This window comes from Nycticebus coucang, chromosome 7, assembly GCF_027406575.1.
Source record: "Nycticebus coucang isolate mNycCou1 chromosome 7, mNycCou1.pri, whole genome shotgun sequence".
Lineage (NCBI taxonomy): Eukaryota > Metazoa > Chordata > Mammalia > Primates > Lorisidae > Nycticebus > Nycticebus coucang.
The window spans coordinates 21,667,445-21,687,093 of record NC_069786.1 but is presented as its reverse complement, the minus strand read 5'-3'; positions in this window follow the sequence as shown (position 1 = coordinate 21,687,093).

Genomic DNA, 19,649 nt, shown 5'->3' with positions numbered 1-19,649 from the left:
AGTGTTCAATTGTTTTCAATGTCCAAGATCCTTTCTTCTGCCTGGTCCCTCCTATTACTGAGGGATTCTACTGTATTTCTCATGTCTTTGAGGAATGAAACTTCTTGTCTCAATTTGCCAAAATCTTGGTGATTTTATCTTTGCATTCATTGGATTCTTGAGCCAACTTTTGGCTTACTCCTTGAACTTCTAATTCCAGTTTTACTTCAATTCTGTTAATCTTATTTGCCATCCAAATTCTGAACTCAATTTCTGACATCTCAGCTATTTGTTTATGAATAGGATCTTCTGTTGCATCTCCTTTTCATACCTTGGGGGAGTTGATCTACGCTGGTTATTCATGTTGCTTGAGTTTTTCCACTGATTCCGCCCCATGGTTATTTTTCACCATTTGTTTAGAGAGGCTGGTAAGATGGAATTAAATTGAGGGCTCCTGTAGATGTAATTAATCAGCTCTTTCCCAGAGTTCTGGGACTGGTGACTACAGCTTTTCCCCTATAGCTTTACCATAGGTGCCATTCAGTACGACAGCCTGAGACTCTGGAGACCTACTTGGTATGATGGGGCTAGGTGGGTCTGTCTTGTATTTGGCTAGACTGTGACCAATCATAGTGGATTAGTGACTTTGGGTTGAAATCTCAGTTGTGGAGGAGTACAAACTATGAATACACCCTGCCCTCCACTGGCAATAACTGGGAGAGGAGAATCAGACCCTCCCTCTACAACACAACCAGGGTATAACCTTGGGGGAGTCCCCAGGTGATCAGCCCAGATCAAGAGTTCCAAACCAATTGTCCTGATCAGCACAAATACAGATCAAGTGAGAGAGTTGCAAAGATCTCTAGCAACTGGACAGCAGGGGTCTACTGGCAGCTCAAGTGTGACTCACTCCGGTAGTCTGTGGAGTCACAAATACCTGCTGAGCAAAATAATTATTCTGGGGGCTGGCCTCTTTTCCAACTTGGCATCACTATCACCCCCAGTCACTGGTTATCCTGCAGGGCTGCAGCCCAGCTGTCTCTAATAATCAAGTACATCAGGGATTTGTACCTAAGTCAAGAGAAGACAATGCCTCCCCCACAGGGCCGTCTCACTGTGTGACCTGCAGGCAGGACTATTTCAGGCCTGATTCCCTCTGGTGATCATTGGAAACTGGGGAGTGTTCCACCTGCATCTGTGCCCAGCCAGGGGTTACAATGGAGGCTATGGTTTTCTCCCTCAGAGAACATGTATCTACCTTGGCCCCACTCCACCTCTGGAACCCCTACAGGTCAGGTCAGTTTCCCTCCACATTCCACAGGATTTGTGAGGTTTCTCTCCCAAATTTGACCCCAGTGAGAGGGACCGTGGAGCTGTCACCACTGTCAGGGTTGGCGCTGCCACTGTAGGGGTGGTGCTGCCAGTCTTGGGTACTGCTGTTGTGAGGTTGCAAGAGCCAGACAACAGTTGTTGGCTGTGGCGGCATGTCTCAAGAGCTGAGAGGGGAGCTGGAGGCAGAGCCGCTGACTGTGGGCCACATTGGTCACAGAAGCCAGAGGGAGTCACTGGCTGTGGGCCATGGGCTGAGGGTCCCATCCTAACCTCTTCTAATGATGTCAACAATCTTGATGATAGTAAGGAAAGTAAGAACAATCGAAGTAGCAGATTGGCATATTTATTAGAGACTCCAGGAAATTTATAGAAGCCGCCATACTAGAAGAGTGATTTTATCTTCTCTCAACCCAGGCATTCATTTCCTCCTGTGCTTCAACAGCCACCAGGTCATCCAAGGCCTCACTGTCAACTCTCTATCCTATCTAGTCCTCAGGAGGAATCCGAATGCAGTGACCATTTTTAATTTGAAAGCAGCACAGTTTCTCTTATTTACAATCAAAGCTTATTTTCCTGTCACTCCATATTTGTCTATTACTCAAAAACATTTTCATACTTCCCTAGACCTCCCTTCAAGGTGAAATATGGGCAACCCAACCCAACATGCTGTTTACATCAGTTGTCTGTGCATTTCTCATTAAAATACATTTGGCATGGGGAGGCAGGTATAAACACACACTTGCAGCATCTTTTCCAATTTTGCCAAGTTTGAACCCCATATGAACATAATTGAGCCATCTTATTTATCTCACATCTGTCAGCCAACCATATGAACTCATTTCTTTTCTGACTAGCTGAGGTAATTGCCGCATAGGATTTAAAATCATCCAAGTGCTCATGTCCATATAATCACCTCTTGAAATGTCACTAACTCTTCAACAAATAACATTAACCTTATAACTTATAAGATGACAATTAACTTTCATTTAAAATGATCACCAATTTTTATATGATAAATTTTTCTTATGCACTCTATTGGATCTTATGAATGACCTTGCAGAGGCATGGGAGGCTAGGGAAACAAATTTGGAAATAATAAGACTCTATGCTGTCTGAGAATGTTATAGAAGGAAAGAGCAGAAAGGTCAAGACACCACTTTGATTAATTCAGTGACTGTCACTTCCAAAGTTTTGCTTCCTTAATTCTGTTTAAAAATTCTGGGAGGCACTTAGGTCAGGAACCAGGCAAGGTTGCCCACTGTCTCTTTTGTTCTTTAACATTGTAATGGAAGTTTTAGCCATTGCAATTAGGGAAGAAAAGGTGATCAAGGGTATCCACATAGGGTCAGAAGAGATTAAACTTTCACTCTTAACAGATGATATGATCGTATATCTGGAAAACACTAGGAATTCTACTACAAAACTTTTAGAAGTGATCAAGGAATACAGCAATGTCTCAGGTTACAAAATCAACACCCATAAATCTGTAGCCTTTATACATACCAACAATAACCAAGCCCAACAAATAGTCAAGGACTTTATTCCTTTCACAGTAGTGCCAAAGAAGACGAAATATTTGGGAGTATACCTAACAAAGGATATGAAAGATCTCTACAAAGAGAACTATGAAATTTTAAGAAAAGAAATAGCTGAAGATGTTAACAAATGGAAAAACATACCATGCTCATGGCTAGGAAGAATCAACATTGTTAAAATGTCTATATTACACAAAGCAATATATAATTTTAATGCAATTCCTATTAAAGCTCCATTGTCATATTTTAAAGACCTTGAAAAAAATAATCCTTCATTTTATATGGAATCAGAAAAAACCTTGAATAGCCAAAACATTACTTAGCAATAAAAACACAGCAGGAGGAATCATGCTACCAGACCTGAGACTGTACTATAAATCCTTGGTGATCAAAACAGCATGGTATTGGCACAAAAACAGAGAAGTAGATGTCTGGAACAGAATAGAGAACCAAGAGATGAATCCAGCGACTTACCTTTATTTGATCTTTGACAAGCCAATGAAAAACATTCAGTGTGGAAAAGATTCCCTATTTAACAAATGGTGCTGGGTAAATTGGCTGAAAACCTGTAGAAGACTGAAACTGGACCCACACCTTTCACTATTAACTAAGATAGACTCTCACTGGATACAAGATTTAAACTTAAGACATGAAACTATAAAAATACTTGAAGAAAGTGCAGGGAAAACTCTTGAAGGAATCGGCCTGGGTGAATATTTTATGAGGAAGACTCCCCAGGCAATTGAAGCAGTATCAAAAATACACTACTGGGACCTGATCAAACTAAAAAGCTTCTGCACAGCCAAGAACATAGTGAGTAAAGCAAGCAGACAACCCTCAGAATGGGAGAAAATATTTGCAGGTTATACCTCTGATAAAGGTCTAATAACCAGAATCCACAGAGAACTCAAACGTGTTAGCAAGAAAAGAAAAGAACATGTGATCCCATCTCAGGGTGGGCAAGGGACTTGAAGAGAAACTTCTCTAAAGATTTAGACACATGATCTACAAACACATGAAAAAAAGCTCATCATCCTTAATCATCAGAGAAATGCAAATCAAAACTACTTTGAGATATCACCTAACCCCAGTAAGGGTAGCCCACATAACACAATCCCAAAACCAGAGATATTGGCATGGATGTGGAGAAAAGGGCACACTTCTATACTGCTGGTGGGAATGACCACTAATACATTCCTTCTGTAAGAACGTTTGTAGAATACTTAGAGACCTAAAAATAGACCTGCCATTCAATCCTATAATTCCTTTACTAGGTTTATACCCAGAAGACAAAAAGTCACAATATAACAAAGACATCTGTACCAGAATGTTAATTGCAGCCCAATTCATAATTGCTAAGTCATGGAAGAAGCCCAAGTGTCCATCAACCCACAAATGGACTAGCAAATTGTGGTACATGTATACCATGGAATATAATTCAGCCTTAAAGAAAGATGGAGACTTTACCTCTTTCATCTTTATCTCTTTCATGGATGGAGCTGGAATATATTCTTCTTAGCAAAGTATCTCAGGAATGGAAGAAAAAGTATCCAATGTACTCAGCCCTACTATGAAGCTAAATTATAGCTTTCACGTGAAGGCTATGACCCAACTATGGCACAAGACTATGGGGAAAGGGCCAAGGGAGGGGAAGTGAGAGAGGAGGTTAGGGTGGAGGGATTGTAATGGGTGGGGCCACATCTATGGTGCATCTTAGAATGGGTACAAGCGAAGCTTACTAAACACAGAATACAAATGCAGAATACAATAACTAAGAAAATGCCATGAAGGCTACGTTGAACAGTTTGATGAAAATATTTCAGATTGTATATAAATATACACAGCACAACATACCCCTTGATTTCACTAATGTACACAGCTATCATTTAACAATAAAAAAAGACAAAGTAACAGGCAAAAAAAAAAATAATAATAATAATAAATAAATAAATAAAATTCTGGGAGGAAATATGGAGGATGTAATCCACTAACTTTTCATGGAACCAAAAATGTACTCGATACTCAACTATACATGACACTGTGGGTAATTTATCAAAAATATTGTAGGCTGCCATTATAATGATTCTTGGCATTCATAACCTAGAAAACAATATGTATCCCCTCTAAGAAACATATAGAAAATTTAGTGACCTGGCTTTTCAGCATTTCTTAATAAGGAATGATTATTGCATAATTCATTATTAATTCACATCACTAAACATTTTAAAAAAAACTGAACGTAAGTTTGAAGTTATTTATTGTGGCAATAAGAAGAGACTTCTTTTTATCTCTAAATCATCACACCCTTCACCTTATTGCCTTATATAAATAAAGGTGCTCATTTACCCAGTTTCCAAGGCATCCATTCTTTGGAAAGGGAGCTACCAATATATTGAAGCTTGTGTAGTTATTTAGAAGGGTAAAATATAGATACATAATCAATTTACAGTGTAATGAATAAATCCACAGATCTTGTATTATACATGAATTCTGCTATATGATCTGAAATAAATGAGACTATAATTAAATATCATGGGGCCATCAATATTGTTCAATGGTCATGGTTTAATAAATATAAGAAATTCTATAATATTAGCCAGAATATTTATGGCTACAAAATAAAATAGGCCAAAATAACACAGATGTCAAGCATATTGGTATTATAAGCCCCTGGGAAAAGAATAAATTTTTGTCAATATTTGTAACTATGGCAAGAGTAGTGGTGATTTTTATAACAATTCAAGACTGCTATTAATTCCTTTTTATTTTTCTTCATCTTAGTGTGTGTGTGTGTACATGTATATCATCGTACCTCATGATTTCTGAAAAAGCCAGGGTATATAATAAAAATACTACCTAATATAAATGCAGTACAAATCATTCATTTGGTGATCCATTCCTTCATTTATCCAATAAACAATCACAAAGTGACTATAACGTGAGGTACGGTGGAACCAAAGGTCTACACATCATTGCTCCTAGTAAGGGGTTTAAGCAAGTACTAATAATAACTGTTTGCAATTTGACTACTATAAGATAGATATTGTGGGCCTTCTAATATTGCAGAGATTACTCCTCGTTCTAGTGAAGATACTTTCATGAGACCGTATCGTGTGGACTCACAGCAACATTTTACTAATGTTGCATATAACATTAGTTTTCTTTTTACATAAATATGATTTATGTGTGTGTGTATCATAAACGTGCATGTTCAACAGTGATTCTTCAAATGGGGTACCAGCTTTATCTTGGAACTTGTTTGAAATTCAGATTCTCTTACCTCATCTCAGACCCAGTGTATTAGTTTCCTAGAGCTGCTGCAACAGATTACCATAAACAGGAATTTAGAAGTCAGATTTCTAGGTATCAGACAGTTCCTTCTGGAAACTGAGGAAAACACCTTCCCATGTTCTCTCTTCCCAAGTTCTGGTGGTTTCTGGCAATCCTTGGCCTCCCTTGGTCTGTAAATGTATTACGGTCAGTGCTTTATCTCCACATTGCCTTCCTCTCTGTATTTCTGCACCATTTCCATCTCTCCCCTTGTTTCTCTTACTAGAATGCAAGTTATAGGATATAGAGCCACCCTAATTTAAAATGACCCCATATTGAGTTTCAAACATTAATTACATCTGAAAGGACTCTTATTCTGAATAACGTCACATTCTGAGGTTTTGAGTGGACATGAGCTTTTGGAAGACACTGTTTAACCCACCATGTATATAGATTCAGAAGCTCTGAGGGGCAGGGTGCTCAGCAGTCTGTACTCTAATGAACTTTCCAGGTGATTCGGATGCACAACAAAATTGGCAAACTACTTCTATGCAGTATATATCCCTATCTTAATCTGATAGTGCTGCTATAACAGAATGCCTAGGCTGGGTGATTTATGAAAAAGAGAAATCTATTTCCCACAATTCTGGAAGGTGGAAAATCCAGGATTGAGATGCCAGAATATTCTTGCAAACTAGCTAGAAAATGCAATACAGGGAACTGTAGGAAGTCTGAGAATGGTCCAGGAAATTGAATAAATAAGATATTTATAAATGTCCTTTCCAGTGCCCAAGCCCCAGATCTAAAGAGATGTTTTTTCATCTATATGTACACAAAATAAGTTCTATTGATGAAGTGATCCCCAGCGTCAGAGCAAACCAAAGAAATCGTTTTTTGTGTTGCTTCCACAAGAATGCCAAGAGTGTTATCAGACAGCCAACAAGCTGCTGGTTCCTCCTCTTGATTTGTCTTCAGAATAAGAAATCCTTTGTCAAAGCAAAGCCAGGAGAACTTAGTTATTACTTTTTGTTTTACTAATATTTTCATCATTCCAAAAAAGTGATACTTTAGTTTTGTAGATCTTTCAGAAATAAATACCCATGTGTATTACCTGTGTTCACAGCTCTCTAGTCAGAAGAGAGATAAAACTAAATCATGTTAGTTTAATGACAAGAAAATATATACCATGAAAAAGATAATTATTTATCTTTCTCTTAGTATTCAATTATTTAGAGTTGTTATTGTCTGTGTTAAAATTGTGATTTTTTTCCACTAAGACATGAGATGTTTTCATGCATAAAATAAAAAAAGATAGCTAGAATTAGAACTTTCTTTATGTTGTGAATATGCAGTTTTCATTTTAATAAATTAAATATGAGCCATTCTTTTAAACACCCGTGTGAGGTTTCCTTGATCACAAATACTTATTTTAAACTTACACATGCAGTATGTACAATAGTTGAAGTATATGAAATAGTACAGTTCTATGAATTACAGCAGCTTAGTTTGTGAAAAATGTCTTTTTAAAAATGTGTTAATCCAGAATGTGGATATGTATTATTTTTTATTTTTTTTTTATTGTGTGTGTGTTATTTTTTATTTTGGCGTAAAGTATTGATACCACAAAGGAAGTAAAAACTTCAGAGAAATCTGACCACAGAAAAATGAAAGCAAGGTGGGTGGGTGTGGGGTCAGGGGAAGAGCCCACACACAAAAAGAAAGAGTGAATGAATTAATCATTGAATTCAAAGATTTTTGATGAATAAATAATATAAATGTAAAAAAAGTGGAGGACAGAATTAAGAAAAAACACATTTGAAACAAATGTAGTAATGATATAAATCCAAATATTTTTCATCTCAAAACAATAAAATCTAGCTTAATCAAGAGAAAATAAGGGAGATAGTGTAGTCACACAAGATTAAAAGAACCAAACCTACAGAGGAATTAAAAGAACTAAACAATTTCTCACTTTCTTCAAGTAAATTTCAAAGCTGAATAAGGTAGATAAAATTCTGCAAAAATGTAAATTTCTAAAGCCAACATTTGAAGTAATAGAAAACATAAACAGACTAATGTTAAGAAAGAAATACTTAAAAAAAAAAAAAAAAGCCTCTTGGGGGGAGAAAAAATATGGCAGCCGAGTAACAGCTTCTGTGCAGCTGGGAGCAGTGAGAGTGGCAAGAGAAGACTCCAGGCATCTCTGGCTGGTGGGTTTTGCCCACAGGCTTCACTTTGGTGACACAGGAAGCTGGTGAGAAACTTCTGGACCCCATGTGGAGGACAGAAGCAGTGGAAAATCTGGCAAGTTGTAGGTGCTTTTGTTCGGTTGGAGACTGCCTGCAACTGTACCCATAGCTACAGCGAGACTGCAAGCAGGTAAAGCCTTACCCATGGGCTGTTTTGGTTTTCTTGGACTTTGGTACTCAATTGAACTGCCTTGGGATATCTTGAGCTGATGTGTGCAGATGACTTTGGGCATTGTCTTGGGTCCCCGGTCTGAGTCGCTGAGCCTGAAAGGAGCTAATTAATATTCAGCTGTGGGCTGCCTGCACAGCTGCTGTGGGAGAGCTTCCACTGTGTCTTGTGGCATGGAGATTAGCCAGGAGACCTTGGGCGAGCAATCTAGTGACTGAGCTGCCCATAGGAGGGCACTGAGACACTGGGGAAGGGTCGAGTTCCAAGTGTGGCAGATTAATAGCCTTGGCCCTCAGGGGCATAGTGGGAGTCTGGACTTGGTGCACTGGATAAGCAGACAGCCACACTGGGAGAGATCCCAGGGATAAGTGCTTTCCTTGGAAAGCTTCTGCTTGGCCAGGGTTCATAGTTTAGCATGTATTTCAAGTGGGCTGAGGACATTTTTGGGCTCCCAAGCCTTCAGGGTCTGAGAGATCAGCAAAGGCTTCCAGTCTCCATCTCATACAGCTGTATTGACATTGTGGAGAGAGATTAAAGATGGCGTCTCAGTAGCAGCTTCCCTGCAACTGGCAACAGCGAGTCTGGGGAGACAAGACTCCAGGCATCTCTGGCCAGTGGGATCTGCCTATAATCATCCCTTTGAGGATACAGGGAGCCAGCAAGGGACTTCTGGACCCAAAGAGGAGGTCAAAAACAGTGGAAAACTGGCAAGTGGTTGCGTGTGTTCAATCGAACTAATCACGCCGGCAACCGCAAGTACAAGCAGCAGTGAGACTGCAAACCGTTCATCTGGACAGGGACTCTGGTAGCTGCATGCCGTTGGAGCCTTCCCTGCCTCTGTGCAGAGCTCTTCTCCTGACCAGAGACTGCTGGAGCCTTGGGCTCTCTGTGCCAAAGTCACAGGGCGCCTGACACTCCCAGAACTGTGCGCACCACCCCCAGCCTTGTTGCTGGATCCAGGTGTGTAACAAACAGGAGCTGCTTCCACAACCAGAACTCCCTACCTAGAGCAGCCCCAGAGGAACTACACAGGGTCACTCCCTACAAAAATCCAGCAACAATAGAGTGATCCCGCTGGGGTCTAATCTTGGAGAGACACCTCCCAAACTCTGAGGACAGCCAGAGGCAATGGTGAAAAACAATCATGAGGTGAAATCAACAGAAAAACTCTGGCAATATGAATAATCAGAGTAGATTAACTCCCCCAAGGATCAATGGGGCAGAAACAGCACAAGACCCCATATACAAACAAATAGCTGAGATGTCAGAAATTGAATTCAGGATCTGGATAGCAAATAAGATCAAATTAGAATTCCAAAAGTTATCTCAAGAATTCAATGGATTCAAAGACCAAATGACCAAAGATTTCGACACATTGAGACAAGATGTTGCATCCCTCAAAGATCTGAGAAACACAGTAGAATCCCTCAGTAACAGAATGGAGCAAGCAGAAGAAAGGATTTCTGACATTAAAGACATAGCTTTCGAATGCTTCCAAACCCTCAAAGAAGAAGAGAAATGGAGAGCAAAAACAGACCACTCTTTCAGAGAGCTCTTGGATAATTTGAAGAAAACCAGTATTCATCTTATAGGGATCCACAAAGGTGACGAAGTGGCTTCACAAGGCAAAGAGTCTCTTCTCCATGAGATTATGAAGGAGATCTTTCCAGACGTGCCAAGAGATTCTAAAATTCACATAGCAGACAGTTTCAGAACTCCAGCAAGACTCAACCCAAATAAGACATCCCCCAGACACTTCATAATCAATTTCACTAAAGTTAATATGAAGGAGAAAATTCTGAAAGCTGCCAGATGAAAGAAAACCATTACCTACAAGGGGAAGAATATTAGAATAACTGCAGATCTCTCTGCTGAAATCTTTCAAGCTAGAGGAGGATGGTCATCAATTTTTAATCTCCTAAAACAAAATAACTTCCAAACCAGGATCCCGTACCCAGCTAAACTGAGCTTCATTTATAACAGACAAATTAAATACTTCAATGACATTCACATGTTGAAGAAATTTGCCACAACTAAACCAGCTCTCCAGGACATTCTTAGACCTATCCTCCATAAAGACCAGAGTAATTCTCCACCACAAAAGTAAACCCACCCAAAAAATTTTTGACCAAATTCCAACTGCCACAGTCTCAAAAGGATTAAAAATGTCCACCGGTCTCTCAAAAGGCTTATCAATACTCTCAATTAACGTGAATGGTTTAAATTGTCCTCTAAAGAGGCATAGGTTGGCGGACTGTATACAAAAACTCAAGCCGGATATCTGCTGCATTCAAGAATCGCATCTTACATTAAAAGGCAGACATAGACTCAAGGTGAAGGGATGGTCATCTATATTCCAGGCAAATGGAAAGCAGAAAAAAGCAGGCATTGCAATCCTATTCACAGACGCAATAGGCTTCAAACCAAGCAAAATAATTAAGGATAAGGATGGACACTTCATATTTGTTAAAGGTAATACTCAATATGATGAGATCTCAATTATTAATATTTATGCACCCTACCACAACACAAGTCAATTTATAAGAGAAACTCTAACAGACATGAGAAACTCGATTTCCTCCACTTCCATAATAGTTGGAGATTTTCACCCCCCTTTAGCAGTGCTGGATAGACCCTCCAAAGCGAAGCTAAGCAAAGAAATTTTAGATGTAAATTCAACCATTCAACATCTGGACTTAACAGACATCGACAGAACATTTCATCCAAAAAAAACTGAATACACATTCTTCTCATCAGCCCATGGAACATACTCCAAAATTGACCTTATCCTAGGCCACAAATCTAACCTCAGCAAATTAAAAAAAAATAGAAATTATTCCTTGCATCTTCTCAGACCATCATGGAATAAAAGTTGAACTCAATAACAACAGGAACCTGCATACCCATACAAAAACATGGAAGCTAAACAACCTTATGCTGAAGGATAAATGGGTTATAGACCAAATTAAGAAGGAAATCACCATATTTTTGGAACAAAACAACAATCAAGACACGAATTACTAGAACCTCTGGGATACTGCAAAAGCAGTCCTAAGAGGGAAATTTATAGCACTGCAAGCCTTCCTCAAGAAAATGGAAAGAGAGGAAGTCAATAACTTAATGGAACATCTCAAGCAACTGGAGAAGGAAGAACACTTCAACCCCAAACGCAGCAGAAGAAAAGAAATAACCAAAATCAGAGCAGAATTAAATGAAATTGAAAACAAAAGAATTATACAACAGATCAATAAATCCGAAAGCTGGTTTTTTGAAAAGATCAATAAAATAGATAAACCTTTGGCCAATTTAACCAGGAGAAAAAGAGTAAAATCTCTAATTTCATCAATCAGAAATGGTAATGATGAATAACAACAGACCCCTCAGAAATTCAAAAAATCCTGAACGAATACTACAAGAAACTATACTCCCACAAATATGAAAATCTGAAAGAAATCGACCAATACCTGGAAGCACGCCACCTACCAAGACAGCCAGAACGATGTGGAAATGTTGAACAGGCCTATATCAAGTTCTGAAATAGCATCAACTATACAAAATCTCCCTAAAAAGAAAAGCCCAGGACCATATGGCTTTACGTCAGAATTCTACCAAACATTTAAAGAAGAACTAGTACCTATACTACTAAACCTCTTCCAAAATATGGAAAAAGAAGGAATATTACCCAGCACATTCTACGAAGCAAACATCACCTTGATCCCCAAACCTAGGAAAGATCTACCAAAAAAAGGAAATTATAGACCAATATCACTAATGAATATAGATGCTAAAATACTCAATAAGATCCTAACAAACAGAATCCAACAACACATCAAAAAAATTATATACCATGACCAAGTCAGATTTATCCCAGGGTCTCAAGGCTGGTTCAATATACGTAAATCTATAAATGTAATTCAACACATAAACAAATTTAAAAATAGAGACCATATGATTCTTTCAATTGATGCAGAAAAAGCTTTTGATAATATCCAGCATCCCTTCATGATCAGAGCACTTAATAAAATTGGTATAGAAGGGACATTTATTAAACTAATCAGGCCATCTACAGCAAACCCACAGCCAATATCGTATTGAACGTAGTTAAATTGAAATCATTTCCACTTAGATCAGGAACCAGGCAGGGTCGCCCATTGTCTCCATTGCTCTTTAACATTGTAATGGAAGTTTTAGCCATTGCAATTAGGGAAGAAAAGGCGATCAAGGGTATCCACATAGGGTCAGAAGAGATTAAACTTTCACTCTTTGCAGATGATATGATCGTATATCTGGGAAACACTAGGAATTCTACTACAAAACTTTTAGAAGTGATCAAGGAATACAGCAATGTCTCAGGTTACAAAATCAACACCCATAAATCTGTAGCCTTTATATATACCAACAATAACCAAGCCCAACAAATAGTCAAAGACTTTATTCCTTTCACAGTAGTGCCAAAGAAGATGAAATATTTGGGAGTATACCTAAAAAAGGATATGAAAGATCTCTACAAAGAGAACTATGAAATTTTAAGAAAAGAAATAGCTGAAGATGTTAACAAATGGAAAAATATACCATGCTCATGGCTGGGAAGAATCAACATTGTTAAAAAAAAAGAAGAAGAAAAATACCAGGGAAAAATGTTGAAATTAAGGGGGAAAAAAGAAAAAGAACAAAAAAATAAAATAATCAACCCCCCAAAAAAAACCCAATATCCCAAAACTGAAGAACCAAATAGTATATATATTATGCTGACTATTGTCTGAGAAGAAGGTGATCTTCTGATGTATAAGATGTTAATCACAATGTTTTTTTTTTTTTTTGTTAAATCATAGCTATGTACATTAGTGCAATCGCCTGTACCAATTCTAAGATGCACCATAGATGTGGCCCCAACCATTACCCTCCCTCCACCAAAACCACCCCCTTCCATTCCCCTTCCTTGGCCCTTTCCCCATAGTCTTGTGCTATAGTTGAGTTATAGTCTTCATGTGAAAGCTATAATTTAGCTTCATAGTAGGGCTGAGTACATTGGATACTTTTTCTTCCATTCCTGAGATACTTTGCTAAGAAGAATATATTCCAGCTCCATCCATGAAAGAGATAAAGATGAAAGAGGTAAAGTTTCCATCTTTCTTTAAGGCTGAATTATATTCCATGGTATACATGTACCACAATTTACTAGTCCATTCATCGGTCGATGGACACTTGGGCTTCTTCCATGACTTAGCAATTATGAATTGGGCTGCAATTAACATTCTGATACAGATGTCTTTGTTATATTGTGACTTTTTGTCTTCTGGGTATAAACCTAGTAAAGGAATTATAGGATCGAATGGCAGGTCTATTTTTAGGTCTTTAAGTATTCTCCAAACATCCTTCCAGAAGGAGCGTATTAGTGGTCATTCCCACCAGCAGTGTAGAAGTGTGCCCTTTCCTCCACATCCATGCCAACATTTCTGTTTTTGGGATTTTGTTATGTGGGCTACTCTTACTGGGGTTAGGTGATATCTCAGAGTAGTTTTGATTTGCATTCTCTAATGATTAAGGATGATGAGCTTTTTTTCATGTGTTTGTAGATTTTTCATTGGTCTTCTTTAGAGAAGTTTCTCTTCAAGTCACTTGTCCACCCTGAGATGGGGTCACATGTTCTTTTCTTGTTAATACGTTTGAGTTCTCTGTAGATTCTGGTTATTAGACCTTTATTGGAGGTATAATCTGCAAATATTTTCTCCCATTCTGAGGGCTGTCTGCTTGCTTTACTCACTGTGTTCTTGGCTGTGCAGAAGCTTTTTAGTTTGATCAGGTCCCAGTAGTGTATTTTTGATACTGCTGGCAGGGTCACCACAGACTTCTCTAATGAAACTTTTCAGGCCAGAAGACAATGGTCATCTGTCTTTAATCTACTTAAACAGAAAAACTTCCAGCCCAGAATTTTATATCCCACTAAGATAAGCTGTAAAATTGATGGAGAAATCAAATCTTTAATTGTATACAAACATTGAGGAAATTTGTCACAACAAGACCAGCCTTATAGGAAATATTTCAACCTGTTCTATACACTGACCATCACAATGGACCTTCAGCAACGTAAAAACCCAGAAATTAAAGGACAGAACCTAGTTTCCACAATGATATAAAAGACAACACTAAGCAATGGACTTTCACAAAGTAAGATGAATAGAACACTACCACACATCAATTATCTCAATAAACGTCAATGGCTTGAATTCCCCACTGAAGAGGCACAGATTGGTTGATTGTATTAAAAAACAGAAGCCATCTATTTGCTGTCTGCAGGAAAAACACCTCACTTCAAAAGACATATTAAAACTCACAGTTTAAGGCTGGAAGTAAATTTTTCAGGCAAATGGAATTCAGAGGAAAAATAGGGGTTGCAATCTTATTTTCATATACATGTGGATTGAAAGCAACTAAAGTCAAAAAAGACAATGATGGTCACTTCATATTGGTCAAGGGAAAAATACAACAAGAAGACATTTCATTTCTAAATATTTGTGTACCCAATTTAAATGCTACCAGATTCTTGAAACAGACTTTGCTTAGTTTGAGCAATATGATATCCTATAACACCATAATAACAGGGGACTTCAACACCCCTCTCTCAGAGCTGGAGAGATCCTCCAAACAGAAATTAAACAAAGATGTTAGCAATTTAAATAAGACCTAGAACAACGGTGCTTCATAGATGTATATAGAACACTCCATCCCAAAGATAAAGAGTATGCATTCTTCTCATTATCCCATGGGACATTCTCCAAAATTGATGATAGTCTAGGACACAAAACAAACCTCAACAGAATCAATAGAATTTAAATTCTAACTTGCATCTTCTCATACCACAAGGCACTAAAAGTGGAACTCAACTCCAACAAAAATGCTCAACCTCACACAAAGGCATGGAAGTTAAACAACCTTATGCTGAATGACAGTTGAGTGTGAAAAGAAATAAAAAAAGGAAATAATTAACTTCCTTGAGTATAACAACAATGAAGACACAAGTTGTCAAAACCTATGAAATACAGAAAAAGCAGTCCTGAGAGGAAAATTTATCTCTTTAGAAGCCTACATTTGAAAAACAGAAAGAGAGCACATCAACAAACTCACAAGCCATCTGATGGAACCGGAAAAAGAAGAACAATCTAAGCCTAAACCCAGCAGAAGAAAAGAAATATCCAAAATTAAATCAGAGATTAATGAAATTGAAAACAAAAGAATCACTCAGAAAATTAATGAAACAAGGAGTTGTTTTTTTTAAAAAATAAATAAAATAGATAAACTTTTTGGCCAGATTAACTAGAAATAGAAAAGTAAAATCTCTAGTAACCTCGATCAGAAATGACAAAGGGGAAATAACAACTGATGCCACAGAGATAAAGAGATTATTTCTGAATACTACCAGAAACTTTATGGCCAGAAATTTGACAATGTGAAGGAAATGGATCAATATGTGGAATCACACCCTTTCCCTAGATTTACTCCAGATGAAATAGATCTCCTGAACAGACCGTTTTCGAGCACTGAGATCAAAGAAACAATAAAAAATCTTCCAACAAAAAAATGTCATATATTGCAGAAATTATTCCAAAAACTTGAGAAGGAATCTTCCCCAACACGTTCTATGAAGCAAACATCACTCTGATACCAAAACCAGAAAAAGACCCAACTAAAAAGGACAATTTCAGACCAATTTCACTAATGAATATAGATGCAAACATTCTCAACAAAATCTTAGCCAACAGACCACAGCTTATCATCAAAAAAGTCATGCATCATGATCAAGTAGGTTTCATCCCAGGGATGAAGGCTGGTTTAATATACTCAAGTCTATAAATGTTATTCACCGTATCAACAGAAGTAAAACTAAAAACTATATGATCCTATCAATAGATGCAGAAAAAGCATTCAACAAAATCCAGCATCCTTTTTTAATTGGAACACTGAGGAATATAGGCATAGGTAGCACATTTCTGAAACTGATCGAAGCTATTTATGACAAACCCACAGCTCATATTTTACTGAATGGAGTCAAACTAAAAGCTTTTTCTCTTAGAACTGGAATGAGACAAAGTTGTTCTCTGTCACCATTACTATTCAACAAAGTGCTGGAAGTTCTAGCCAATATAATTAGACAAGACAAGAAAATAAAGGGCATCCAAATCAGAGCAGAGGAGGTAAAACTCTCCCTCTTTGCTGATGATATGATGTTATACTTAGAGAAAACTAAAGACTCAACCACAAGACTCTTGGAAGTCATTAAAAAGTACAGTAATGTTTTAGGATATAAAATCAATGTCCACAAGTCAGTTGCTTTTGTATATGCCAACAACAGCCAAGATGAGATGTTAATTAAAGACACAACTCCATTTACCATAGCCTCAAAGAAATTGAAATACTTAGGAATATACCTAACAAAAGGGTGAAGGACCTCTATAAAGAAAATTATGTAACCTTAAGGAAAGAAATAGCAGAGGACTTTAACAAATAGAAGAACATGCCATGCTCATGGCTGGGAAGAATCAACATTGTTAAAATGTCTATATTTCCCAGAGCAATTTACCGATTCAATGCCATCCCTATTAAAATACCAACATCCTATTTTCAAGACTTGCAAAAAATGATTCTTCATTTTGTATGGAACCAGAAAAAAACCCGCATTGCTAAGGCAGTTCTTAGCAATAAAAACAAAGCCGGGGGTATCACCATACCAGATGTTAGGCTGTATTACAAGGCCATGTGGTCAAGACAGCATGGTACTGGCAAAAAAATAGAAACATAGACATTTGCAATCAAATAGAAAACCAGGAAATGAAATCAACAACTTACAGCCACCCAATCTTTGATAAACCAAACAAGAGCATCCACTGGGGGAAAGATTCCCTATTCAATAAATGGTGCTGGGAGAATTGGATATCCACATGTAAAAGACTGAAACTAGACCCGTACCTTTCTCCACTCACAAAAATTGATTCAAGATAGATAAAGGACTTAAATTTAAGACATGAAACAATAAAAAGGAAGAATAGGAAAAACACTGGAAGATAGCGGCCTGGGGAAAGATTTTATGCGGAAGACTGCCATGGCAATAACAACAACAGCAATAATAAACAAATGGGACTTAATTAAATTGAAAAGTTTTTGTACAGCCAAGGAGACAACAACCAAAGCAAATACACAACCTACCCAATGGGAAAGGATATTTGTATATTTTTAATCACACAAACACTTTATAACTAGGATCTATACAGAACTTTAATTAATTCACAAGAAAAAAAACCAACAATCCCATACATAAATGGGGAAGAGAGATGAATAGAATCTTCTTCAAAGACGACTGACAAAAGGCCAACAATTATATAAAAAAATGCTCATCGTCCCTAATTATTAGAGAAATGCAAATTAAAACCACCCTGAGGTGTCATCTAACCCCAGCAAGAACGGCCTATATCACAAAATCTCAAAACTGCAGATGCTGGTGTGGTTGTGGAGAGAAACGAACACTTTTACACTGCTGATGGGACTGCAAACTAATACAACCTTTTTGGAAAGAAGTATGGAGAAAGCTCAAAGAACTTAACCTAGACCCCCCGTTTGATCCTGCAATCCCATTACTGGGCATCTATCCAGAACAAAAAAACCTTTTATTATAAAGACGCCTGTACTAGGCTGTTTATCGCAGCCCAATTTATAATTACCAATTACCAAAATGTGGAAATAACCTAAATATCCTTCAACCCAGCAATGGATCAGTAAGCTGTGGTATATGTATACAATGGAATATTATTCAGTCATAAAAAATGGAGATTTTTCAGCATTTGTACTAACCTTAGTGAAGCATCACAGGAGTGGAGAAGTATGAATCCTATGTACTCAATTTTGATTTGAAGACAATTAATGACAATTAATGACATGTTGGGGCATAGGGGAAAGCAAGAGCAGATTGAGAAGAAGGGAAGGGCTGAGGGAGAGGAAAAGAATAAGAAAAAAAAAGTACAAGAAAAGAAAATGGTGACTAATTTTCACATGAATTGGTTTTAATTTTGACCAAAGTATATTATTTAAACATTAATTTTTAACATGTTCATATGTTGTTTAGGATACTGTATCCTCATTTATAGGTGACATATGTTTGTATTTTCTCCTTTATAACAATATATTTTCTCCAACTATAATATCAAGTGTACCCAGATCAATTAGAACGATTTTGATGTGTTTCTTCTTTTTCTACTGTCTATAAGATTTAGCATGATCAGTTTTTTGAAATTATCTTTTACTTTTATTTATAAATTTAGTTGTCTATTTTTTGGTATTTAAAAAAATAGTAAGAAGTTAACTGATGACTCTATACTGAATCTCAGAGTCAAAGCATTCTATAATAGACATACTCTTATTTGACAATGTGAATGTTACTTTCTTGGCATTATTATTATTATTGCTAATATTTCGATGAAGCAATTGTCTGATTCCTTTTCTGAATGTTTTTATGTTTGTTTGTTCTTTACAAGGTTTTTGTTTCTAATCCTTATCTTAAACATTGTTATTGTTATTAAATTTTAAGTCTTTTTAATTTTGTGAAGGCAAAAAAATGGAAACCTAATTAACACATGTAATGTAAAAATAAAAATAAAAATTTAAAAATAAAATAAAATAAATACAGCCTCTTTCTTAGTATTGCAGCTCTAATATCCTGCAAAGGCCATGAATCCGAGGTTTTTAAAGATGAATTTTCATCAATATTTCAAGGAATTGATCATGCTGATGCTATTTAAACTTGTTAAGAGCACTGAGAGCAAAAGAAAAGTGAAAAACTACTTTAAAAATCAAACATATCTTTATATTAAAAGCAGACAGATCAGTACAAAGAAAGAAAACTCATTGAAAAATATTGATTTTAAAGTCCCAAATAAAATAGACTCCAACAAAAAACTAAATTAGGAAATACCATTAAATGCAAGGGTTTGTTTTCAGAATGAAGAATTATTTAATGTTAAAAAATATATGTACATATCCTATGATACAGCATATAACATGCATGTGTATAAAAATGCACACATACCACTGGCATAAAAACAAATGAGGAGCTAGATTAATAGACAA